Source organism: Ambystoma mexicanum, chromosome 2p (assembly GCF_040938575.1).
Source record: "Ambystoma mexicanum isolate Mex_15411 chromosome 2p, UKY_AmexF1_1, whole genome shotgun sequence".
Classification (NCBI taxonomy): domain Eukaryota; kingdom Metazoa; phylum Chordata; class Amphibia; order Caudata; family Ambystomatidae; genus Ambystoma; species Ambystoma mexicanum.
In genome coordinates, this window is record NC_090923.1 from 205,009,481 (window position 1) to 205,033,394 (window position 23,914).

Here is a 23,914-nt window from a genome sequence, read left to right on the forward strand (position 1 = left end):
AAGGCGAAGCACGTGTGGCTGTCCGGGCGTGGTTTAAATAGCCTTGGAAGAAGATCCAGGTAAGTATTCTTCCACAGCCCCACCCAAGTAACAAAATAGTCCCTTCAGTAAAATAGTCCCTCCTAAGCCTCATTTGGCTTGAGTCTTCATGCAGCATGGTCTGCCTCAGGTGAGTATGCAGCATGGTCTGCTTCAGGTAAGTTATCAATAATGAGCCAGGCACCCATGGCACGAGGAATGACTTTATCTTTATGAACCTGGCCCCATAGGCGCCAGGACTGCACGCAAACAGCCCCTAACTGGGGCTTTTGGGCATGCTCCAAGTGGCATGATGCCTGCTTCCGGGGCTGCTGGGCCTGGTCTGGTCTTCCGGGCGCAGGCATCATGACACAAACTGTACCTTAAGCAATCTGTCATGCAATTTAGGTAATATTAACAAGTGGGGAATATTGTAAATATGTGTTTATGAAAAAGAAGATATGCTGTACGGACACAAAGGGGTGTGTCCTTTCCTTGAGCCATAAAGATGATACCTGATGACTCATTCTGACTCACAACTCTGTTCTCCAGTCAGAGGACAGAAAATCCTTTAACCTATCAGGATCCTCAGTGGGTTGGGCATAGAAAGTCAGCATCCACATCCCCTTTGAGATCACATAAAAAGAGACTGCTGAGACACGGATAGACACTCTTTTTTTCCACTACTCATCGATTCCTGCACAGCACGCTGCCCGACCATATCCAGACAAAAACTCCAGACTCCTGAGGCTCCAGAACTTAGACTCCAGATAGACTCCAGAACTTGAAGCAGAGAGGCCTGAACCAAAAGCTGAATCCTTCTCAGCAGGCCTCAGAATCCAGCAACCTAACCAAACTATTCAACAGCCTTACAGTTTTTCCGTAATCGCGGTTTACGCACTCGGAAAAAGTGCCGCGAATTGCAATTTGGCTCAATTTCACCACCAAATAGCTGCTTCTTGCTTTCCACTGCTGAAATTTGTTTTCAACCAGATAATCACTCCTAATTCATTGCTAGTGTTGACCTGAACTAATTCAAATTAGCTATCACCTACCCTGAATCTCCTATAGTGAATTAAAATCATTTTCAGCATATTTTTCACTTCATTGCAAATCACAGGTAAAAGTATTTTTGCCTGTTTAAAAGCATACCGGTTGCTCTAAGCTTGCGGTGGGGAACTGGAACTTGAACTGCATTCTGATTGTATTCCTGAAAACCTGTGCGCCCTCATTTACATCTCTTCATATTGCATAGGGGGGGTGGGTTGTCACAAGGGAGAAAGTTATCATATTATCTCTTGTTGAATCCATATCGAGTTTTATTTCTGTACCTGCATTCTTTCCATCTTGCATTTCCTTGAACCGTAAAAGTATTCTCTGCTACTTCATCATTCCTATTCCTACTCCTTTCTGATGAAAGAGTTGTCGCTATTGTGATATTACCCAATACTGATCACGGTTCATATTCATAAGTGTGCTATCAAATACAAATATTAATTTATTCATAAAAGTGTAATATATATATATATATATATATATTGTTTAATTTTTCCAATAAACCTATTAATTTGCAAAACAAACCTACTTCTTGGCTCAGTGAGGTCAGGGGGATTCAAAGAGAGGGGTGTTATATAAGGGTTTATCATCCAGATTTAAGAACTTTGACATAAAAATATATGAATAAGGCCTTCCATTGGGCATCCCAGACTAGGCATTGACTTAGATGGAGTGCTTGATTGAAGTCACTTACACTTACCTGGTCCCCCACCGGAGGTTTCTGCACTGTGCCATTCAACTCCAAAGTCACTGAGTCCCCTGCTACCAAAGTAGGGTCATCAATGGCTACTGGCTCCTCCCCCGCAGGAGTAGGTGACTCAGCAGTCTGTGGCACTGGACCAGGGGCAACCAGCCATGCCGGCCCTTCGTACGGGCCCTCTGGAAGCACTCTAGGCCATAAGGTGCTGAGAGACTTCAATCTGGCGGCCTCTTTGACCTTCGATCTAGTAGCTGCCGTCACTATCTCAGGGTCAAGAAGATCATTACCCAACAGACACGGGACACGGATTGAGTCTTTCACCGCTATACGGCGCTGGGTCATGTCACCTCGCCAACTGAACACTACTATCAACAAGGGTCACTTACTCTGTCCATCAAACCCAAGGACCATACAATCAGCCCCAGTAATAAGCTGTCATGGCTGCACCCAATGATTTGTGACTGCAGTGCGGCTAGCCACGGTGCCTCTGCCCAGAGGAATTTTGTGCCTATTCATATATATGTTTTAAGAGCATTTGAGTATTATTGGGAACTGGTATCTCCTCTTTAGACCCAGTTCCCTTCCCACTCAGTGTAACTAATCCACATTCAGCCTATTTGAAGTATCCTCTGTAGGTATGTGACTCGCTGCCACTAGCTGCAGGGCCGAACAAAAGAGCAGGCAAGATCCATGGAGCCTTTCTTAATTAATCAGGCTCATCATGGCAGGGGAAGTCTAATCCTCCCCCTTTCTGGAAATGACATTGTGCATTCTGTGGCTGCCACATTCCAACTAAATATGACAGGGAGAACTGTGCGTACAGGCGCTGTCCAATCCAGAGTACACAGGTGTATTCTTTTGTAGGGGTGTGAGCATAGGAATATGTGTATGGAGAAGTCCCACACATGTTCCTGAGGTTGGTCTACCATCATTCCATTTTATAAAAAAAATCAAATAGCCCATGCAAGCGAACTCCTACCATGCGGTTGGTTAAATTCCTCACAGTGAATGCATATTTAAGAAAATGAAAACCTTTGAATTGCTAGTTCCATATCCAGAATGAGACACTGGTAAGGATAGATACAAGTTGTGTGTGCTTGCCCGGTGGGGGCTGGGCTGCACAGTGGTGTGGGCACGCTTGCACCTTTTGGACTGGGCGCTGTTCGTCCACAATGGGCTGGTTGAAGAGGTGTAGGTTGTGACACATAAGAGGTGGCTGTAAATACTGGAGAGTAAACTGGATAGTAAACAAATGTCAAACACGCATGGTTTTGCAGTCCTTTTTGATATTTCTATTGATTTTTTGATGTTTGATATTTACTTTGGCAGAATTATCCCTACCTGAAATACTTTTTCTTGGCCCTAGTGAAGGCGTATGTTATGCGAACAACGTTACCTGAAGCCTAAGCTTGAGCTGGCATACACAAGTCGATTCTGCAATTGTTCACACATTTGCAATCAATTTCTGGTTGTGCCCGACGGGTGACCACGAGCTTGTGAAATTATGTTTTTTTTTTTACTTTTAGCATAAACCGGACAGGAATAGATACTGTCATCAATATTTATTACATGGTGTCATATGTGTGTATCATGTGTTTTCATGCAGTGCATATTTTTTGTCTAAGTATAACTGTTGTATGAGTTATGCATGGGTAGGGTTGTGCACCGTGTATTTTGTTTGACTTTCATGCGTGTTTTGACATGTTCCTTCTTGCTTATCTCAGTCTGTGCTTATTTGGCAATTTATTTGCAATAAATATTCCCTTTATATTGCCTGTGGCTTTCTATGATTATTGAGACTGACATACAAAGTAACTATTTAAATAAGCATCAATGTCACAAAATCAAACAATGTTTTTTTTTCCGTGCAATGTATTAATTAATCCAAATACAGAGTGGCGGGTCTGACTAACAGCAAAAGACAACTCACAGAATAACTCCAGGAAGAGAGCTGGTACATTTAATCTCCGAAATGATGATTTAGAAGTGTTTCCTGCCGAAGACCGACCCACACTTTTCGGTGGTTCGGGCATGGTTTTCGGCTCAACCTTACAAATCACATAGCAGTGCATGTTGGAGCAAAGGTTGCAGTGCATTTATAGTGCACTTTGGAGCAAGAGCAGGCCTTTGCATGCTTCTTGGGGAAACATCCTCTTACTCCCAGAATTAGGAGGCTGATAGCACTATATGTATTTGAAAAACATAATTCTGTGTCATGCTGCTAAGATTATTTTTTCAGACATTCTATTGAATCCCTTCATCAGTAATGCATTTCCGAGCAGGAGCAAAGACATGAAAAACACATGAGAGCGTTGTGTGATGCATCACTGCGTCTTAATGGGTTTTATGAAAGGAGGTTATGAGCATATATCTAAACCATAACACCATCGTTCAGGGCCTCCATTAGTATCTTCACTCGACTTTAGTTTCCTGGTGATCTGGGGCGGCCTGACCTGTGATTATGGTTCATACTGAGGAGGCTTGTGGAGGATGGAGCAAGCATCCAATCACTGTCACTCTTCTGCTGAATATGAATAATGTAATATGTGTTTGCAGAGGTGTTTACCATTCACCTTGAATTATACATAAGGGAAATCGCTTACAATTCATGTCGCTCTGGATGAGATGTCATTTGTAAGAAACGCAGAAAAAATAATGTTCCCAGTTAGCGCATTTATACATTTCACTTTTTAAAAAAAAGAATGTAGGCGGGCCCTAAATGAGTGACTATTGTATTATCAGCTGCTACTTAGCCTAAAAGACAGTTCTTAAAATTGGTTGTTTAACAGAGGGGTATTTGAGTTACCATTCTCGCTGTGTTTGTTGCATTTATTTAAATGGGAGTGGTAATGCACTACTTGCAGTGCAGTGTTCTTCAGAGAGAATGGTGGAAAGTGGATAGGTGTAGAAGGTGTTTGCATGAGAGCAGGTAAATATATACCTAATAAAACGAAGACTATAGTTCTGGGTCTAAAGTAGGTATAAACAAATGGAAAATACAGTGATCGGTACATAAACTGGCCAGTCAGAACTTAAGTGCATTGGTTGTCCAACTCCAGGCCTTGAGGGCCAGGATCCTGATGGGTTTTCAGACATCCCTCAATAATGTTCTCGAGGAACAAACTGCATGCATTTAGAATCATTGTATGCAAATTTATTCCATGAATATGAATGAGGGGTGTCCTGAAAAACCAGCATGGATCTGGCTCTCAAGGCCTGGAGTTGGACAACCCACAGCACAATGAAGAGAGGGAGATCGGACAGATTAATGTAATGTCCGAGACCTACGGGCATGCAGAGTCTTAAAAGAATTTAAATAAATAAATAAATAAATCAAAATAAATAAATAAGGTTGTCTTCATCATTAAAGAAACATGTTGGCAGAGGAGTGTTTTATGAAAATGAAGATCTCATCTTGTCATGTCATGTCATTGCTTGTTGATAGTGTTTTTGAGTGCCTTTAGTTCATGCCTATTTCTCACTTGAGATCTGGGAAAGGTCTAGGATTTGTTGTGCTGGGGTCACTTGGAAGTGGTCACACACCCTGTTTTTATGGGTACAGACTGTGTTGGAGGTGGGTTCAGGCTATGCTATGGACTATACTGTTGGTTGTGCACTAAGGTTCAGACTCTGAGCACTGACAGATCAAAACTTTGGGTGAAATTAAAGAGGAAATAACAGTTTTTGTAAAATATATTGTTTGTTTGTTTGTTTGTTTATTTGATATAGCGCAAAACCAAACCCAAAGGGTAGCTGGGCGAAGACAATACAGGGATACTTGAGAACTTGGTTACAAGAAAATACAGTTATGCAGTTCAATTATATATATATGTATATATATATATATTATAGTAGATATGTAACATGAGCCATAGGAAATCGGAAAATTCTATTTCTAATAACTGTTGACTTGCATGACAGATTTTGCTGACATTTCCCTAAAAAAATGCCATGCCTTCAAGATACCCCCCACCCAGAATGGAGGATATGGAAAAGATAAGTTCATTAAGAAAGCAAAAGAACACCGTTCTTGGCCTTCTCTCATTCATTTTCCATAGTGAAAAAGTCCAGATTTTATCAAGCACAAGCTCAAACACTGAATTGGACCCAATAAGAAAAAAACTTGGGGACAAAGCATTGACTTAATTTCTGGGACAGATTTGGGGTTATTCCATCCAGTAGTTTTAAAAATATTTCACAGGCAACATGCCCCTTTCTTCTAAAAATATACCTATATCTCCCATGGTTGCATCAAATAGGCTTTTCAGAAAATCAGTCATTTTTTTTTTGCCCGATGCAAGGTATTACTGCGGTAATACCAGGGCCATGTGAATGAAAAGTGCAGAAAAGTTATTAGGAGGAAAGAGCATGAAATCACACCAGGTCAGAGGTGAGGAGGGGGAAAGAGGGCATCATGTGGAGTTGGGTAGTTGGGGGGGGGGGGTGGTCTAAGGAGCCAGTTACAGTTCAGACATTTTTGCCTTTCTCAAGACATAACTATGACTACAACGGAAAACATAATCAGGAATGAAACTGCGTCACATGAAATTAGGGTTGATAGGTGGTAAAGTTAGAGGGATAGAGAGGGAAAAAAGCATCTGAGAGGTGTGGTGAGACCATGGAAAGAAGAGGTGGGAACTTGGTGAGTTCCTGTGAGGGCAGGGAAGAGTATTTGATTTTGTGATCATTTTACACACTATTATCTTAATACCACAGTAGTACTACAGGCATGGGTAGTTCATTTACATTATCCAGGTAATATTGGGGTAATACCGCAGGAATCAGAAAAGAGTTAATATAAAAATAATAATTATACACCAACAGTGATCACATCTACTAGTCAGGGGGTTATGGTTCTCTGTGTCACTGTCCTTGGCCAATGCCGTGGCTACTGAGGCCGAGAGAAACCTTTTGGTGCAACAAGTACAGTGGCCGTGGCCACTATGTATGGTGAATTGTTAAAAAACTATTGGTGGGACATGTGAAGCCCACTAGCCACTGGCAAATTCTATGGCTTGTGGGCTTGAATCAAACCTAGTGTTTTAAAATATGCAGTGGACACAGCCGAAAGATGTGCTCACTGGCCATGGCCGAAGGCCTTGACTAAGTGCTGCAAGGAAACCGATAGGTAGAACATGTACAGTGGCCATGACCAAAGGCCATGGCTAGTGGCTCTTGAATAAACTATGGTATAACAACACCCTTGAAATTCACTGACAAAACCTTAGCTGAGTGACAGTTAAGGTGATCAGAATTAAGGCAACAAATTCCTTGAAATTCAAAGGACGTGGAGAGTGATGATCCTCTCAACTTTGTGTCCCCATTTAAAAAAATGTGTTTATGTATACGTTTGGATTAGGGTGCAAAGCATACTTGGAATTTCCATTTAAATAACAATCCCTGTCATATGACGATGCATCTGAAAAAGCTCCCCGCACATTTATATTTCCCATTATGGCACACTTGTGCATTGACGTTACACTTTGTCACCAAGTGTCTTTCACTGACAGGACACATATACATACACAGTTACCCTGACATGTACATGTGCAGTGACTACAAGCAAGCAAACATGGATTGTAGACTAAGGTGTGTCCACACTTGACAATAGTTACAACATGTACAGCCTTCCACTTAACCGTACTCCTTGGCTTGCTGTGACATATCAGAGGCCATCACTTGTGACTTCATTTCGGAAATCAAGGAGGACACCACCTGCAACTTCCTCAATGACTTTAAGGGTAAGTACCAGCCAGGGAAACAGTTTGACTGTATTTGACCATATCCCTCATCTTTGCATAATACCTTGGGCCTCATTAAGATTTGGGTGGTATTCTGCCAGAACACCACCCAGTGGAATTACAGTTACCGCCACTTGGGCTGTTGGATTTACTGCCAGATTACAAGTGGTGTTGGCAGTGTTAGTCCCCATTAATTTGGAGTCCATAGGACTTAATTGGGGATTTCGGCAGAATTCCTGCAGCAGAATTACAGATTTTCCGGTTGAAAGTGGGATGATTTACCTCCAGCGTGATGCTGGAGGTAAATCCCCCACTCCAGGGCCATACGCATAGTATGGCAGAGTGGGAAAATTGGACGTAATTCACCTTGTATATTATGAAGATCTGAAAAAATTTGTCAAACATTGCAATTAATAGTTTTGGAACTATGGAAACGTGATATCTCGTGGACTTGCCGTATCATCTACAAGAAGCTGAAATCTACTCGCCGAAACTGGGGGTGGGGGAGTGAACGCCCCTGAAATAGACTCACCGAAACTGGGAGTGAGGGAGTGAAATCCCCCTAGTTGGGCTATGCTGACAATCTTGCTGCTAGACAAAAACCCCCGGGAGTGCAACTGCTAATTGACAGATTGGCTGCATTTGCTAGTCTCTACAACCTAAAGATTAACATTGCTAAATCTAAAAATATACATGTAGAGACTAAACGGTTGCCCAATGGAGTGTCCTCAAGAAAGCTGGATGGTCTCACCCAGCTAAGTCTGGTGCTCACACAGTGGCTCAATGCTAGCTCAATTCTTTTAATTAAACATAAATAAGTCCTTTCACCTGGTTTTACACAAATTACTGACTCGTATTTAATGGAAGCAATTCCCAGGAACCATCATGGACTAGCTGTATTGCCTATACATTTAGGAGAGCTTCTCCATCTTCAGGGCTTCAGTGTTGCCATGTTATTCAACACAAATCAATAGGTTTTCATATATAGACAACATGCAGCAAATCAGAAATGAGAAATAATATGTAATATATAACACAAAGTACATACCAAATGTGTTCATGCGTATTTTCAAGTCATGGTCAAGGATGGTAAGGAAGGAAAACAAATACATAAATGCTACTACAATGAGTGGTAATCACAAACTAACAAGACTCGGTACATATAGGTCAAATTTAGAAAAAGTACCATAAGCACATGGCCGCTTTGCTTTAATTCCTTTAGTGCGGTTTGTGAGAGGAAAATAAGATAAAAAAGAGAAATTTACTAACCATTCATTGCACAAAGTGGGCTAATGGCGCCCATATAGTAGTTGTGTGTTAAAAAATGGTTGTTCACATTAAAGGGCAAAATGACCTTGCGGTTGCATGGGACATCGCTCTTTAGTAATCATCTGCTGTTAAACAAATGTATATGCTGTTTCAGGCTGTGCCATCATGTAAGAAAAAAAATGTCTAAATGCGGGCAGTAAAAATTGCTTACCTTCTGAATTGCTGTGGCGGCAACAGAACCGAAAACGTTCATATACCACCGTTAATGGATAATGATGTTTACTGAGGTTGCCATGACGATCTTGCTTGCTGTGGCGCAATGTCACGGTGCGTGCTGACGTGCCGGTGCCTCGTGTCCCGTGTTCCCATGGTAACTGGAGCACAGGAGTATGATTGTACAGCTATTGTTGTATTATGGTATTGTAAATCTGAAAGAAAAAGGAACAGTGAATGGTGGGCTTAACGATATAGGCTTAATGTTAGTGTATAGCCAAGTTTTATATTGTTCTTTTTTTACTTTTGTAACTCTCTTTTTTCATTTTTTTCTTCCTTGTTTCTCCTTAGTATGTCATTGTGATGTTGTGATGTTAATAAAAGTAATTTATTTGGCTGTTATATAACATTTAAAAAAAAGAAAATAAAGATATTGTACAGAGAAAACTGCAATGCATGTTCAATACAGCAACATTCTTAAGCTTTGGATGCCTTCAGAGTTTAGATTGCAAGTTGCAGTACCCCTGCCCAGCAAAGACCATGCTGAGGGATCATGGGAGTCATAGTCCAAAACATGTTGCAGCATGCTCGGTCCAAACCATGGTACTACACAATTACAGAGTTTGTCTATCCAGTGTATTAGCACTCTAGTCCTTATAATTATGTATACTCACAAAATAAATGTGTTTTTGAACCTTGATGACTGTTGCAGGCCACCTGTCCTAACATTTACTCTGGTGTGTAAGGATTCCCTGGTTGTATGTGCACAGCATTTTTAAATACAAACTCCAACTGTATCGACTCTTATATCCAGAAATCTATTTGATCTGCTGTATCAGTGATGTCACGCATGGTGCTATCCATGATACGCAATGTCATATGTGAAATTATCAGTTATTATCAATTATCAGATGTGTGATCATCAGGGTGCTTAATGACTGCACAGTGGGGGCCCCAAAATTAAGGTGGCATAGCTTCTGCCCACAAATGTACAATGTTATGTGGTGATTATTGGCACCTTAACTTCACATCAACTAACATTTCTCCACTGAATTTCTAGAGTTTTGTTATGCAATATCCCACCGATTGCAATTCTTCCTATTTTCCTGTTGACATAATTGATGTCATATCATGTTTTATCAGCAGCCAGTGCTTGCAAAATCTACTAGCCCACTGGCCAGCATCGGTGAGTAGATTTTATGAAGGGCAAGTGCCATGTGCATGATACTCGACCTTGCTGGTGAGTATGGGGATGTTTGAACCTTTTACTTTACATTTTCTGCAAGCCAACCTTGTTAGCAGTAGCTGGCAAATAAAATGTTCATTGTGCATGGATGGCTTTTTGGGTGGTGGAATTGCAGCAAATTTGAAGTGTGCTTATACTGAGATGTTCATTTTATAGAAAACACTTGTAAATATCTCTCTTAGGTTGAGTTTGTAAACTAAGGAACTCGCCCTGCAGGTCTTGTGGGAATTCTACACATGTTCTTCTACTTGCAACAAGTAGTTCCTTTTTTAGTAACCCCTAGATAACAAGGGTTTACTAATGGTGCACTGTGACAAGAAAGAGTGAGGTGGCATTAGTGCAGGAAGGATACAAGACATAGTGAAATGGTAGTAGTGGTGGGGGACTGTGATGAGGAAGAGTTAGTGGCAGAGTATTGTGGTGATAGTGGGGTTTTGTGACCTACAGAACATTAAATCAGGCCTACTTTATTTCTATGCCTTACACATTATAAACCAAGGAGTCCTTTTAAGCACTACCTGTAATTATTTTTATTTTTTTTAAATAATATGCAAAGTGAGATATAAGAAAGTACCAGGACGAGGAAGAAGGACGTGCTTATTTCAGATCATGATTCGAGATGAGAACTGCCCAAAGAAACTCTGTGAATCAAGAGCCATCTCAAATAATTACAACCCAACACAAAATAAATTAAACTTTACTGTGTTTGTTTCCCACTCAAAATAAAAAGAGAATGTGTAATACTATGAAATATTCAGACAGTACTGAGATGAAGAAGAATAGATTAAACATGAATGCTAACAAATTCTCAATTCAAAGCACTCTACCATTCTTGCAGCTTAAGAAACACACCCAATGAAATAGAAACACACCCATTGAAATAGAAAAAACATCTTAACTGTTCAATTACTTATTTTGTGTGAAGTGAGAATGTGAACACTACTAAATCCATAGATAATTGCAGTTCCTTTTGCAAAAAATTCAAAGAAATCGAAGAATAAAACACACTATCTTGCTTAAATTCATGATTCAAACTCAATGTAGGCAGCACTAATATTTTAGAATCCATTCTCAAATGTAGATTTGCCAGAATATGTATATAAGGCAATAACATATATATAACGTTATTAGACATAAGTATCTTTCACTCCCAATCGAATCAACAAAAAAACTGTCACTTCACATATTCAAAAATCCATAATATAAAAAGCATAGAAATGTACTCATAACTTTTCTAATCGTGAATCATGTGCACAAACAATATGTGAACAGAGCTTGTAGGTTTGTAGGCACACAGACCTGGAATCATATACTATATAATAAAAGGCCAGGTGTACGTTTGTTTGAAGCCGTCTGGCCCGCTGTGCCTGTTATCACCGCTAGAGGGAGCTGTTGCCTTACGCATAAAACAGTAAGACTTCAAGTTCATCTTCCTGGCAAACAAAATATGTATTTCAACAATGATTACATACAGTTAGCTGCCAAAAGTCCCTAGACAGGGATACCACTTTAACAGCATACTTCAAGTGGCATAAACTAAGAACATATATACATTAAAAAAAACATATGCACATAACTTCATTTTATTATGTACCATTATATCAATAATATTCTTCATGTATAATGTTCATTTGACTTCAATTTACTTTATGATCTCATGTCTACATCAAATCATGTGGCACATGAATTGTATTACTCTCACATCCCTCAGCATTATATATTTGAGTTCAAAACCCTACGTGGAATCCAGGATAATGAGGAACAGATACAAAATGTGGCTATATGTAGTATGGTAAATGTTCAACGGATACTGTGAGATTTTTTTGGAGGTTATTACTCCTCCACGTAAATATAACAATATATTTTCCAATTTATTTTCTGATTAACCTAAATTATATTAAAATACACCACACAATATTTGTATACTTTGAAAATGTTGTTCTTTATGGTCATTAGCCCATGCACACAGGATATGTCACTAGTATATATCAGTGAAAAAATGTTGATAAAGGAACAATACGGTTAAGCTACACTAATAAAAACCTATGAAATTCAAATAAAAATGTTAAGAAGACGTTATGGTTACAAGTAAAAGAAAAAAAAAAACAGATGTTCACCAGTTATGATAAGCTAAGCAACCATAACTCACGCCACCAATGTGCACTGCTTAACACTAACCCAGGACATCAAAGAGAACATCATAAATGTAATTGATCACATTGTGGTGTCAACTAGATATAGCGCCTGGAAACTGTGAGGATCATGAGGGACCAGGCAAACAGTATTAGCAGAAGTGGAATAACTTACCAGGGAAGGAATTAAGTAAAAGAGGAACACAAAAGCAGAGTTTTCAGAAGTTTCCAGAACTTAGGGAAGTCCAGCTAAAGTATAAGGGGAGCAGAAAAGCTGTTCCAAACAGAGGCACCGGGCAATGAGAGAGACATGCCTGCTGCTCTCTGTTTTCAAAAAGCATTTGACAAGGAGAGTATTTGAATAAAGCAGCGGAGGACTCTAGCAGGGCAGTATTTAGGGAAACAAAGCTTGACAGATTGTAGTCCAAGTCCTCAAAACGCCTTGTCAATTATACAAAGGATCTCAAATTTCATCCTTGAAATTAGCAGAAGTCAATCTACACATTTTAGTGCTGCAGTGATATGACCCCTGGGCTTGACGCTATGGATAACACTTGCAGTTCTATTCTAGATTAGCCAAAATGAGCATAAAAAACGAAAAGGGCAGATTTAGGAAGAGGCTGTTGCAGTAGTCCAGACTACACAGGACCAGTGCTCTACAGACCTTTTGCTTTTAGGGAAGGTGAGAAATGGTACAATGCCTGTAAGGAGGACAAGCTAAAAGCATGGACTTTCTTTACAAGCTCGAAAATAGAAGGAGTCAAACAGAGAGTGGACTTAAAAATAAACCCACAGTTGTTGGCCTCAGAGGCTGGTGAGAGTAGAGGGCCCAAAGACAGCAGCCATAGGGTAGGAGAAAAACAGGGCACAGGTGTTACAAGAAGAAACATGTCTGCCTTACTGGCATTGAGACAGAGATTGGGATAAAAAATGAGGAAAAGATATAAGTTCAGGGAAGTTTAAGGAAAGCTGTTTGTCATTCACCTAACGCTACAAATGAGAAAGAAGAACATCAAGTCAGCCAGAGGAACAAAATAGATATGAAAGAGCCCCAATCATAGGATGAAACCATGGGATGCTTTGCAGGTACAAAGTGAAGTGTATATGTAGGTTTTCATGTCTTCTCTAAACCAGAGGCTCTGAGAACCATGGACTGGATGAAGGCCTGCACGCTGGCCATGTTAAATGAAATCAGCCACCTAGATTCAAGGTTTGGAAAATTCTTAGTGTTGCCAATGATTACATTCTATGAAGAGAAATTAATTCCAAGGCTTTTATATGGCATCAAGACACTATTCATGTGTACTTGAAAAATCTTAAAGAACCTGGAGGGTTTGATGGAGAGTGCAAAAGCTTCTTTATTCTGGAATCTGGTCCGTATTATAATTGAAAAAAATGTTGGGTACTTGAAGGACTTGGATGAGTTGTGTTCTACCATCCTGAGCAAGTTGGGATTATCTTATAAAGATCTTTTGGAAAACCCAAAATAAGTCAAACAAATACTATATAGAAATGACTGGTTACAAACCTTAGAGGAATTACATTCATACCAGTCCCTGAGTCATCTTAAAATGGGGTAAAAAAACTTGGAACTATTGCCACATATTTTCTGAAGTACCCAAACAGATATATAAGATTCAAATTGAACTTCTATACAATAAAAGATGTGCTTAGTAAATATGGGCAAATGCTTGGTGAGCATCTGATTGCTATTTGTGTTCCAACAGATCCTCTCCTGGATCCCTTTCCGATCTGGATAAACAATTATCAGCCCTTCAGGGGAAAAGGAGTGTATTTGTAAAGAGGCATATTGATTGAAACATCCTTATAGCGGACGAGTTTCGGAAGGCATGACTTACAGGTCGTACCACTTTGCTGGTTATATCTATCATGGGATTTCTGGATAGCTTCCAATAAGAGAGTCTTATGTTACAAAAACTCAAATGAATTGGAAGACATTTCGAGAATTTTCTGTGAAACGTTTATGATTCTTAATAAAATTGTGATATATCTATTCTTATTGATAATTTTCTTTTTTCTTTTTCTTTATATTTGTTTTGTTTTGTTTATTTACCATTTTTTTGGTTCTTCCTGATGGAAGTCAAAAGTTAATTATTTTAACTATACGACCAATAAATACAATATTTTAAAAAAAGAACACCACCAGCAATTGTGGTATCCTCATAACCTCTCCCACCTACATCCCCTACTGCCAATGATGGGAGTGACTCCTCTGCCACCCCTGCATTGGATCCTCCACGCCAACGCAGGTCCCTGAAGGTTACATTTTCACCTGCAGGAAGTGCTATCTGCCTTAATCACTGAATACAAGTTGCATATGATTAGAGTAAGCAAGTGCCTTAGTGCTTTCCATATCACCCTTAGCATTCATGCTTGAAAGGTTACTGAAGTGTCCAACCAGTCTTGTTCCTTAACAAATTTCAGGAATTTAAGGGCATCCAAGATCTAATACAGAAGGGTTCTTGGAGATTATCCTACAGAACTTCTTACTGTCATGAGAAGCGACACCTACACACATAGCACCCCAATAGCCTTGGCCAATCTCCCTTTTTATTCTAGATTGTTCCTGCTTGTAATCTCTGTGACACTGTCTATTATTGCCGATACAAGGATTGCCAGCTTCCAAAGCACCCACAGTTGCTTTCATTTTTCTTTGCAACTAGTAGAATGCACCTATTCCTCAGTCATATCGCAGGCAAATAAAATAGGGAAAAGCCTTGTAGGTAAATGGGTTGTGTTTCCCAGGTTTCTTTTAACATAATGATGTGATAACTCTGGGCCATGTCAGTCAGTGATTCACCTTGGACTTAAATAGATAAGCCAACTATGTTCCATACCATCATTTTTAGAACACATTTGTCATTGGAATTAGAGCTGACTTTCCCCCCGGGTCCTCTTCTGAGTTCCCACTTGTCTTTCCCCCAATGCAGCACCCCAGATGTAATCCCATTTGTTTATTGTTTATGTGGGCCCGGATTTCTTGGATGATCCAGTTATCCGATCAGTGCTAAGTGTCAATCTACATCCTCCAGGCTACTCAGTCAGTAATATCTATTAGAGACAGGTGTACCTACACTCCTGTTACATTCAGAAGTCATTCTTTATGTGCCGTCATAGGATGTGCCACAGTGTGGACAGGAAAATACGTATGAAGCTGGTCTATAGAAAAAGCAAAGAGGAAAAAAGCCAAACGACGTGATTATGATGAGTGCCCCTCCAAAGCAGGTCAGAGGCCTTGGATGGGTGATTCATAGTAATAGTAGTGTAATCTCCGTGGATTGACTTACTACTTCCAACCATGGAAGAATACTTAGACATCAGGTGATTCTGGCCTATTTTTAAAGATATTAGACATTCAGAAAGTGTGAAACCTTGTTCATAAAGGAAATTGTATTCTCCTTAGCGGGTGGAGTTAACTTAGGGACATTGTTTAGAACCACAATGAGAGGAGCTGTCGGGGGAGGGACATTGAGGATGAAAGGGTCATCTAGATTTGACTGGAGTTCATATAAAAGTCTGACCCTTATAAATTGCAAAGTCTTCACCTCCTACATCTCTCGCTGAATCTTTCAAACCTATGACATCTCTCTCATGATCAAGCTAATATGGAGCAGATTCAGAAATCAAATTCCTCCTTTTCTGTACAAGGAAGTCTGCTACCTTTCACCCAGACTATAAACTGCCATAACCTTACTGACTGTACATCTTTCAAAGTCACAGACGTGGGTTCCATTTTTTGTAATTCCCCAATATTTGATTGCCCAGTATTTTGTAACCCCCATCTTAGACCCTCTTCTGGGTAGGGATAAAGGTTTAAGCCACAGTTTCTCTGTACCCAGTAATGATTTTCTACATAATCTTCTGAGGTCAATGATTTTATTTCATAAACATTACCCAAATATTGACTATCAACTTATATCAACTTTCAATTATTGTACCTCCATATAGCTCACCATAACCAGAGAAAATCCTTAATTGAGAAGGAGTTATCGGTTTGCTGTTTCTTGTTGGACGGCACCACCCTTTCTTTCTCCCATCAATGTCTTAGTTCACCTCACCTTTTCTATACATTGCCACACCCCAGTACTGGCTAGGGTGACCGCATCATGCAATCTATGTTAAATTTAAGAACTAATGATCATCAATGTAAATAAAACAAAGCTCAAAATATGGGGAGATAGAGGAGCATTTGATGAATAATTGTAGAGTTGTGTGAGATGCACGCTTACTTGTTGAGGATTTTATTATCTGGTTCTGATTCTGCAAATCAGGAGTGTGCCTGAAAAGTGTTCTTAAAAAAATCACCATGTCTCAAAGTGCTCCACAAGTTCTATGATTCAATGAAGCCTATATAGCCAAAACCATTTAGCTACTGAGACAATTTCATCACAGCATGACTACATGTGGAAAGGTTGTGGGGCTGGCTATTTGCCACATTTTATTCGGTGTTGAAAAATCTTTTCTCATATCTCTACTAAAGCTACGGCTGGAGACTCTAATGTACCAGATTTCTTATTTATTTATTTGTGTTTGGTATACAAGAAACCTTTACAAAAACTGCATAGTAGATCAATGAATACATAAATACCTCGATTAGCATATAATCAGACAAAAGAACACAAAAAAAACGAGGCACTCATCTCACATGAATACATACTAAAACGCTGTCATCACACATATTTTAAGAAAAATGTTATTTTGTTAATTAATTCATATAATTCAATTAATAAAATTCATCACACCTCTTTAAGAGAAGCGTCAATTTATTATTTCATCAAATTCAAATCATCAAATCTATAGTTTTGATAAAACTAGCCACAGTGAGGTCCTCTTTAATAGAGTTAATGTTTAGATATCTTTTCCAAACAGAGTCACAATTCAATGTGCTCAAATTATGGATCCAATGCAATTGCCTGTTGGAGATGCTGCTGGGAATTTATGATTGGTGAGGTGGTAATCATGAAAACCTTATTGTATTAGTTATGTTTCTGGCATTAGCCCAGTGATTCAGTTTACCGGCAGCTTGTTCGAGAGATCCACATAATGCATGGAACTCATTTTATTCTCTATATCATATCAGGCTTACTGGGGAGTAGACCTGTGGTTTAAATATTTCCTTCTTATAGAATAGACCAGTGTGAAGGATCTGAGGATCAAGAGTACCATAAAGTAGGCTTACTTGGTTCAAATGTATGATCACGTTCTTCAATCTCCCATAGTGAGTACCTACAACACATGAAAAATAGATCCAGGGATAGCAGACAATTTGGGTTCCTGTCGGCATTCCCAACTAGGCGTTTCTAATGTCAACTGAGTTTGCAGCACAAAGCATTGCCTGTAGTTCGGTAAAATAGGGGTAAAGTGACACAAATTGATACCCAAAGTATAGTCTCCAGATGAGTACATGAATAAAACCTACTATGTTGGATTCCAAAGGTCTGGATCTATATTTTACCTGATGCTCAGTCCTCGGGTAGTTCTGCTACCTCTATACCAGTACCTGTCTAAGGAATAGGAAACACACATACAACATTGGAAATAAAGTGGTAATACCAGCTCTGCTTTGGTGGTGGTGGTGTAGGTCCATTATCATGTATTATCCTGTATTTAATTAATTCAGCTGAGATTAGAGTTGCCTATAATTACTATTTCTGTGATATAAACTTGAACATGTGTGTATACTTTTTTATATTATAATGTGTATTTTGTAATGTTTTCAACATTTTTTGCAGATTGGTTGCATATTGTATCATGTAATTATATATAATATATTATACATTATTAATAACATGTTATGTTCTTGTTGAATGTACTCTCTGAGGGATCAGAAATGTCAGACGGACAACTTTGTATAGGTTTTTCAAAAGATGTAATTTTATTGAACTCAAAAAGGGTTTGATAAACACCTCACTATCCCTATCCTGACAAGGAAACACTAACTATCGGAAATTCTGTCCCTCACACTTGTACATATAACACACTCAATAAGATAAAATATGGCAATTCAAATACAGCAGAATCAGCAGTTATAATCATGACCAAGTAACTGTTTCTCTGCTCACAAGATTGAATCAGGACTCCAACTGAAAGTTCAAAAGAATAAGCACAACCCGCCTTGCATCAAAGTACCAATATAGTTCCAATAAGTTTTTCAAGTGAATTTAACCAAAAGGTCAAGTTCATCAAGAACAACAAAAAAGCTTCCGTCAGGATGATTCTGTTATAGTTTGCATCAGCAATGTTGATTTGTCAGGATGTTTCCACAATGATTCACAATGTGCTTCTTCTTCAACACTTTTAACCACACCTCTGCAACCACGATCTTCAGGGGGGAAGCTTCTAAAAATAACACTTCTCCCTGCAGGACCTCTACAATCATGATCCTCAGGGGGAAAGCGTGTACGATGAACTTGATCTCTGCACCTCAGGTCTATGAAGCAAGAGATCTTCTTAAAACCAGCATCCATACTGCAAGCCACAACGGTTCTGGTGTCTCTGCACTTCTTCAGCTGCAGCTTCTGTAATGTGGAACTACTGCAACCACTCCACCTTCCACTGCTATACTTCTCTATGGCCTGCAACTGAGAGGAGCCTTTTATGCCACTTAGCTTCCCTCAGGTGTGGGTCATTAACCCTATTAAAATGCAACTGGCAATTTAGGGCATGTACATCCCTCTTCTTCTTCCCAGTACATGTAATATTATGAGACTTGAACTCCCATTTGTTCAAGTCACCATTTTCCACAATTTCAATCTTACACTAATCTATTAGATTTGTTTGGTCTCAGGGAACATTATTAAAACGTTTTTCTCATTCGCCCTGACCTGCTCCCCCCATGTGCTGCTCTTGCAGAACACACCCCCTAGGGTCGGGATCAGGAAGCATCTGCCTTTCTCCCTGGCCACATGAGAGGGTTCCCAGGCCAGGTTCTCTCTCTCATGCAGCTTTCTGTATTATCAACTGGGTCTGTGCTTGCTTCTGATTCTAAATCACCTTTTAGTTGCCAATGTAAACAACAGTTGTATTTGTGTAATATGAAAACTACTGTACCCTGTGTGTTAATCTCTCAATAGCTGCACAATGGGAAAGAGCATGCGAACAGTCATTCCAACCATGTGACCCAGCTAAAATTCTGGGGAGGAAAAGGAACCATTATCTCCCATTGGTCCTTGGATTCCAATGTAGCAATTTAAGAAATAGCCATTGTAGCATCACATTCGATCTCTAAAATTGAGGGGCCAGGTTCTGTGGGCAAAATAATGAGGAACACCCAAAGAAGAAAAGAAAGCCAAACAAAAGAATATGCAAGTGGAGAGCAGTTAATAATGTTGTGACCTTTGGGGGGATTTTTCTTTGGAAAAGGAAAGTGGACAGAGAGGTTTATCAGGTGTTACATTTTCCTGATGTAAAATAAAAAGGCAAACTGCCCCAAATCTAAATGCCTTCCAATAATGAGCCAGCTCTGTCACGCCTCTCACAACCTAGGAACACCCACGAAGGACAAACACATGTGGTGGGTCTTTTACAGAGAATGCGATTTCCTGTAGGCCTCTGTTATACTTAGGAAAGTCATAAATGCAGCTTGTGTTTGGAGGCTACATATTTAAACCACTGATTTTAGTTGTGAAGCCAATTCAAGGCCAACTCGAACCTGAGCAAATAATAGAGGTTTGGAGCGGTTAAAAAGTCTCTGAATTGATTTCTTGGTGGCATTAGTAGTTATTTCTGGGATACTGGATCTTAAAGGACTTTTGTTATAGGGCCCCCACTTCCTGCCTTGATACTTTGCTTTGCAGAGAGAGCGTAGCAAGCCTTATGTGCCGGTCAAAATGATCAATCCATAGCCATCTGTATTTTCACCCCACATCCACTTTAAAAAGTGTACTTTATTTTTGAAGTTAAATGATTTTCAATTTGGAAATTATTATATTTTGGTTTACCTTAGTTTAGAAAGACATTTTACGGACACTCTTTAGAGCATGTTGCTTCTCTCTCAGTCAGAAGATGTTCTCTTTGTAAAATATTTGGGGTCAGATTACAGAAACTTTTGATCGGTGCAAGTGCAAAGCTGAATGTGTAAAAAACCCTGGGTCCGTATTAGAAAACCTTTGAACCATGGCAAGTGTACTTTTGCATGCTATACTTCACCTGATCGTCATTTGTCAACAACAGTCAGTAAAGGAAATAGTCAGAGCTGGCACAGAGGATCAGCACAGAGTTCAGCCTGCCTGTGTCAATTATAGGTGCACCAAATGGACCAAAACATAACCTGAAGCGCACAATGACCACTAATTAGATTTCCAAATTGTACATTTTGGAGAGGCTGTCTGTAAAAGGCTGTGAGATTGAAGCTATGCCATCTTACACTATTGTAGCACACACAGAGCTCCTCAAAGGGACTCTTCCCTTTCTCAGTTTTCCCCAAAAGCTCACTGCCCTGGTTCTCAGTAGGCTGAACTACTGCACTAGAATATTTATCAATCCGCCTTTCTCTACTCTCTGCCCTCTGCAACTAATCTAGAACAGGACTGCAATTTTTTATTTTTGGCCTCAAGTCCAGGGACCATATCTCTCCAGCCCTGAAATCTCTCCACTGTCTCTCAGTGGCTGCAAATATCAAGTTCAAGACCCTGTGCATTGTCCACAAGGCTTTTTGTGGCCAGGGCCTGCACTGCATCCGATGTTCTCTTCCAAAATACCTTCCTTCTTGAGCCCTTTGCTAAGCTTCCTCCAACTCTCTAAGGGTTAGACACTTCTTCAGACAGATAGTGGGGGATAGAGCTCTCTCCACTGCATGTGTGTCCCTCTGGAATGGCCTCCTTTCCACTCTCAAACTTGAGCTGGAACACTTGAAGGTCTGGAAGCAGCTCAAAACCTTCATCTTCTCCTCTGCTTTCTCTCTCTCCCTCCCCTGTGACCTACCTAACTTACCTGTCTGCTTTACTGACTGGTTGCTTGGCTACCCTCAGAGTCTCAATTGCTACCAGGCTCTTTTTTGATCAGCCACCCGTGCACTGCCAGTGGACCAACCACACACTTAGTTGCTGTAACTGTAACCCTACAGTCCCTTGTTCTCCGTGCACTACCAAGAACTGCACTGCCCTGGCTGCATTTATTCAGAGCATTGCTGCCCTGTTTTCCCCTCCCATCTCCCTTTCACTTCTCGTTCTCACACTTTCACAATCTGAATGACACAAGGCCTATAACGATAATTTGTCTTGCCCTCCCTTTGTCTTTCCTCCCTTGTCTTGTTGCGCTTAGAAACACGTGTGTACAGGCGCGTTATAAATGACTTATCATATCACATCATAGGATTTTCATAACACAAATCCAGTGGCAGTTCCGGGCAAAGTCTGCTATGTGCTGTGACCATTTCAGGATGCTACCAAAAGCCATCCCAGCACATCACTGCGTGAGGATCTTCCTCTGGTGTACCTGTTTGAATTACACCTCTCCAATAGTGCACTACTTGGCAAGTGAGGGACCACTTAGCAACTTGCTTGGTGATTCATGGGTTGCTGGAATTAAATGTAACATTGACTATCTAATAGCTTTCATTTTGAACCCACATTTTTAATGTCTAGGTTTCAAGACTTTTTGTCAGCCTGTTTCAGGGGAGGTGGATTTGCAAAGAATATGAATAAGAAGAAGTACGGTGAACAAATCAATTGGTGGAATAATAGGCAGAAGAATTGTAAGCATCCCTATACCACCAGGAATGTCCAAATAGACAGCACCCATGGCCATAGCATAACTGGCTCATTGACTAGTGTGCATAGTCCCTGGAGAGGAAATGCAGTGTGACACCCCTCCTATGGATTTAGGTGTAGAGAAGGCGCCAAGTACCCCCACTTCAACCATCTTGGCCATATTTCCTATATGTTGAGAACCAGAGTTTGAGACACGTGCAGTACCAGTAAAAATACTGATACCAAGGGGAATCTAGAGGCAAGATTCCCATTAAGAAAGCCATGCTTGCATACAAGACAGTATGATGGCCATTTGAATGAAATCCCAGAAGAAGCAGGACCAATAACTGAAAGAGCAGATTGGTGACGTCACACAAAGCCAGACTGATGTGCATAGAAGAGATGCAGAGACGAGAGAATGAAAATATTCTATAAGGCATCAAGAAAGTATCAAAGATAAGTGACATTTCGGGCTCGAGATGAAGAAATTTATGCTACTGAAACAATGAAGATATTAAGTCATTATATACCTGTACAGATGCAAAGAAACGCAAGTAGGCAAAGTATTCTTGAGGCTAGCTATGTAGTGAATAGACTGCAGCATGTGCCAAAGTTTATATACATAGGAGTAAGTAAAGAATGGATGTTTCCACAACGTGTTATAGCAGAGCTGGACCAGAGAATAAGGGCGTTTTCCAGTGTGTCGCAGATGAAAAACAATCTAATTACAGAAGTGCATCTCAGAAAGGCAAGGCTGGATCATCCCCAAGAAGCCAAGGTCTTATCAGACTGGGATGAGCAGACATTAGTTACAATTGAGTGAAATTATTAAATTCCTGTTCAGAAGGCATGGATGAAAACAAGGAAGATGTCAGAGTTTCATTAAATAGCAGTATTTAAAATGCACCAGAGCTCAAATATGTGGCCTTCAGTTATGTGGAGGGATGAACTTGAACAGGCATGATGACCCACACCTACGCAGAGAGGCAGAGCGTGCCTCCACTCCCCTGTATTCTCCAGAGCAAAGAACAATTCCAAGGGCAAGATCAAAGGCTTAATTGATGTGCAGACCACTGAGGTGATGATAGATGATTGTAAGAGGATTCAATTCAACACTACAGCTAAGTCAATGCCTAGTCTGGGATACTGAATGGAAACCCTTATTGATATATCTTTATGTCCAGTTCATGCGTTCTGGATGACTACCCCTATATAACACCCCTCTCTTGGAATCCCCTTGACCCCACGGAGCCAAGAAGTAGTTCTGTTTTGCAAGTTAAAAGGTTTATTTGAGAATTTAAACAATATATATATATATCACACTTTATAATAAATTAATAATTGAATATCACACTTAATCTGATATGATAAAGATTAACAACGGAGAATCTGGCACTAGCCCACTTCTTTATAATCACTAAGGAGTTGACATGAAATGGATAAGGTAGCACACTGGTATATAGGGACAGAAGAATAATGTGGTAGAGAATGCTTTATAGGGTGCAAGGAAATGCAAGGTTGAATGAATGAAATGCAGTATAGAAGATAAACTGATATGGTTTCACAAAAGACAAGGTAATCACTTTCCCTTTGTGGCAATTCACCCCCCCCCCCTATACAATGTAAGGAGATGGAAGAAAGAGCACACAGTTCAGGTATACAATCACAATGTAATACAGAGTTCCAGTTTCCCAGCAAGCTTAGAGGAGAATAGATATGAGTTTTACACAGGCTCAAAATGCTTTTAATATGGTGACAATGCAGTGAGAAATATGCTGAAAATGCTTTTAATTCCCTTCAGGAGGTTCAGGTTGAGGATTAGTTGGTTT

General features: G+C 40.0%; 1 long non-coding RNA gene across 1 annotated transcript in view; it reads right to left on the bottom strand.

Moving 5' to 3' along the window:
• Positions 1-23,914, bottom strand: part of LOC138566345 (uncharacterized) — a 706,078-nt gene that overhangs the window by 143,498 nt on the left and 538,666 nt on the right. Inside the window, exon 5 of the long non-coding RNA XR_011301911.1 lies at positions 8,996-9,212. This is a non-coding gene — a long non-coding RNA (uncharacterized lncRNA). The remainder of the gene's footprint in view (positions 1-8,995; positions 9,213-23,914) is intronic.